Genomic DNA, 4,835 nt, shown 5'->3' on the forward strand with positions numbered 1-4,835 from the left:
CTCTCCTTCCATGCGAGAGGGTCTCTCTCTCTGACTCTCTCTCTCACTCACCCTGTTTGTTCTCCCCTTCCTCTCTCGCCCCCTCCCTCTCTCTCTCTCTTTTAGGTCATTATCGTCCTTTTTCCAGCGTCACACACGACATTCTCCCCTTTCATCTGTGAATAGTCTCTCCATCGAAGGGAAGAGCGAGAGAAGATGGGAGACATGCATCCTCCTGCTAGCGCCACCGCGAGGCTAGCGCAACTAACGCCGCCGCGAAGCTAGCCCTGCTCCCTGTTTAATTAATCCTCCAAGTTCACGGCTGTCCTCACAAGGCAGGGAAACTCATCTATCATAGGTTCACACACACACACACACACACACACACACACACACACACACACACACACACACACACACACACATACAGACACAGACATAAACACATATACACACACATATATAGAAATACACACAGACACATACACATATACACACACACAGACACACACACATACTTAGAAACACACATACACACACACACACACACGGAAACACTTTTACACAGACATGCATACTAATTAGGGTAAGTGAATAGTTTGGTTCGCACATGTGCACACAGACAGACACACACACACACACACACACACACACACACACACACACACACACACAAATGCTCACACATTCATCAGACACCCATACACACGTACAGGGTGTTGCGGTAGGTGCATAGTGAACGCAAGCCTGCGGTTAGTCCAGTGTTGTCAACAGACGGCCGGTGACGTGGCCCCCCCTTGTACAAAATAGGAAACAAACCAACAAAAAGTGAGCACCATTCCGGAATGGGAATTCACACAGGACCAAAGTTTCAAGCCCAGTATAGAGACTATGAAAGAAGATATCAAGGCGAACAGTACGGTATATGGAGAACTGTAGGAGCAAGACTTCTACTGTAGTATTTCAGCAGGAAAAGCAGGAAAAAAAAGAACGCAAACATCCACGCCGGATTCTCCGGAAACCGCGTCGGAAGGATTTCTCCGGGGGGACTCTCGACTCCCGACTCCGGGTTCCTGAAGCCAGGTCTTCTTGTTTTCCCTTATTTTTCCAGGCTTTTTTCTTTTTCGTCCTTGAGGAAAGACAGCTGTCATTGGCCGGTCATTAATGATGTCAGAGGGCCGCTGCACCCCTCGCGGACCACGATGATCAAAGCATGCTCCGAATAAACCCCCTCGTCCAATCTCCTCCTCTTCCTCGTCATCGCTTCCTCTTCATCACCCTTTTTCCGCCGGGGTGCTCGTCAATATTGATCCCCGGTTGTTTTTCCCTCATTTTCTTCCGGGGATTTTTAATGGATTTTGTTTTGGGGTGGAATGGTATTTTTTGAGAATTCGACCATCCGGTCACGATGAGACAGTTTGAGCTCCTATGGAACGGCGGACTATTGTGTAGAGGAGTGTGCGCGCGCAGGACAGAGGACACAAAAGCGCCATAGCCAAACCGACAGAGGGAAACACGAGATGAGCTCTATCGAGGGTGGACCAGCATCGTTTTCTGAGCACTCTGGAGAAGTCATGTTCTATATTTTAACCATATCTTATTTTTCTATCATTCACAAGTTTTACCGACGACTATTTATTGCTTACTCATTTATCTAAATATGTACATTAACCGGATTTAAATTAAGAAAAGACAAACTATTAGAACAATGTCTCGGGCACCTCCTCCACGTCAATCCGACGACAAAGACTCCTGAAGGGAAACCACACACACACACACACACACACACACACATCCACACAGACACTGGTTTGTCGTTGCTTTGACCCGTGTGTTCCCGTGTTTGTGGCTGTGTTTCGTACGTGCGTGCGTGCGACCGCGCGCGTGTACGCCTGTGTCTCACTGTGACCTTGTTTGTGACACGTTTCTGCGCACGTGCCTCCTACCTTTACCCCCCCGTACCCCCACCCCCCCTCGCTCCGGTCGGGCTGACCTTTGACCTCCGGAAACACCCCCACCCCATTTCTCCTTAGCAAGTCCCAGGCTGGGGCTTGGAGTTTAAGTGTCCCCCCCCCCTTGTCCTTTTGTCGCGTGTCTTAACCCCCGATCCATTGCTCTGGGATCCACCGCTCGCCCTGTTCGGGGGGGGACAGGTCTCGTCTGTCATAGACATTAGGGTCGTAACCGTCTGCCGTCGTCTTGGAAACCAGCCGTCCTCCTGACCTTTGCCCTCCTGCCTGATGTTAGTAACTGTGTTGATGGTGTGCCTCTTTCAGTGATTGTGTACTGTGTGTCAGAGGTATAAAAAAAAAAATAGAGGAAAAATATGAATACTAATAAAAACAAGATGGCACCGTGATTCAAAAAAAGACATTGTGATGATGGGTTCGAGTTTTGGTCAGTAATAAAAAAAAAAAGAAGAAAAAAAATGCCGAAGTGCGAATCCCGACCGCCGAACGAGACCCGATGGAGTCCCGGTGTCGGCCACGCCCTTCTGCGGACAGCCAGACGGACGGACGCGATCCAACCCTCACCTGAGAAAATACCCTCTGGAATAACTGCACTTGTGGTCTTGTGTCTGTCTGTCCGTGCTTTGAGGACTGGGGCAGGTGCAAGCAGAGTCGCACTCACACACTCACACTCACACTCTCACACACACACACACACACACTCACTCACTCACACACACACACACACACACACACACACACACACACACTCACACATACAACAGCTGCTTGTTCTGCTGCCATCAGTCTCCTCTCCACCTCCTTCCTGCTGCCTTCCACCAGGTCTTAGAGATACATTCCAACATGTTTACAGACGCACACACACACGCACACACACACAGACATGGCTCACAGGCACGCACTTACACACATGCCTAACATGCAGAAACACATACACACACACACACATACGCGCACACGTCTCAAATGCAAAAACACATACACACATACACATCTCACAGGCACACGCATACATCTACCAGGCAAGCACACACACAAGACACACACACACAAGACACACACACACACACACACCGACACTATGCCCCGTGTTCGAGCAGGAAGGGGTTCTTGTTTTTGTTTGTAGCCCAGAGCTGCCCCCCCGAGGGGCGGGGTTCAGGGACCGGGGGGCGCTCCACAGCAGACCTTCTAAGTATTCCATACGGCCTGTCAGTTCGGGATCCAATCGATCAGCTTGTATAAGTAGATATGGTATTGATCCATTGGTCTCCAGGCCCTGTAACTATACCTCACACCCTCTCCCCCTGCCGGCTCTCTCTCTCTCTCTCTCTCTCTCTCTCTCTCTCTCTCTCTCTCTGTGTCTCTCTCTCTCCCTCTAACTCTCTCTCCCTTCATCTCTCTCTCTCTGTCTCTCTCTCTCTCTTTGTCTCTCTCTCTCTCTCTCTCTCTCTAACTCTCTCTCTCTGTCTCTCTCTCCCTCCATCTCTCTCTCTCTCTCTCTCTCTAACTCTTTCACTCTCTCTCTCTCTCTGTCTCTCTCTCTCTCTCTCTCTCTGGACCCATAAACCCTCAGTGTAACTGCCTTCTCTGTGTGCAGTCGGTAGACTGCAGTCCTGCTACAGCAGCACCACCTTCTTCCTAACTCAACTACACCCTCCAACACATACACCCCCCCCCCAGCCCAGCCCTTATGCCCCTGTGTCCCATATTCTCCCAGTACTCCCATACTCTTACAGCCCCTTAATGATCCAGTCTCGCTCTTTCTGTTTGCTCTCTCTCTCTCTCTATCACTCTCTCTCTCTCTCTATCTCTCTCTCTCCTTTCCAATAAAAATCCCCTTCCCTTCCGCCACCTATCAATTTTCCTCTTCCTCCTCCTCCTCCTCCTCCTCTTCCTCCTGAAGTCTGCTTTCCCTTCCTCACCACCACAGCCTCTCCCCCCTCCATGCGTTCTGCCTCCTCTCGCCGCCATCTTGCCCTCGTTTTATTTAGCTCTGGCTCCCTCTGTCTCTCGCTCTATCTCTCTCTCTCTCTGTCTCTCTCTCTCCCTCTCTCCTTCTCCCTTTGACTCTGTGTCTCTCTGTCTTTTGTTCTCTCACCACCATTGTCTCTCCTCTCACTCTCTCCTCCTCGCTGTTTCCGTCTATGTCTCTCTCTCTCTCTCTCTCTCTCTCTTGTGTTAGTGCAGTTCTGAGTGATCCTGGGAAACGTGTTTGCATGCTAATATTAAAAACGAATGATGTCAACTTGATGCAATGAAAAATTATATAAGTGATGCTTAGAGTGAAGCAAATTCTGACAATGAACTCGAATACTAATACTACTAACGACGTGAAAAATGGAGACCCATATAGCTAACCGCTTATCCGTGGTCGACAACAAACGGCGATAAAAATAACATTGTTAATGCTGTATATCTCTCTCTCTTGAAAAAATTGGTATTCTTGTTTTTTGATTTGATTGATTTTTTTACATATCATTTCTTTGAGATGTTTACTTTTTTATGGGTAATTCTGAGAGCAGGTGGCGATAAAGCCAGGCCCTGCTGTGCCGGAGCAGAGTGTAGTTGAATGTGTATGTAAATGGTGTGGCTGGAACAAGTGATTAAAGAAATAAAGGATACGTATCATCCAACCCACATTCTGCTGACTCCCGCTCTCTGTAACTCTGCGTTCCTTATGTATATATATGGGTGTGAGAGTGTGTGTGTGTATGTATATATGTGTGTGTGTGTGAGAGTTTGAGTGCGTGTGTGTGTGTGTGTATCTGTATTCATATGTGTATATGCATGTGTGTCTGTGTGTGTGTGTGTATATGGTTATGTCTGTGTGTGTGTGTGTGTGTGTATGAATGTGTGTATGTATATATGTGTGTGTGTGTGTGAGTT

The sequence above is a fragment of the Pollachius pollachius genome, assembly GCF_949987615.1.
Source record: "Pollachius pollachius genome assembly, chromosome: 11".
NCBI classification, from domain to species: Eukaryota; Metazoa; Chordata; class Actinopteri; order Gadiformes; family Gadidae; genus Pollachius; species Pollachius pollachius.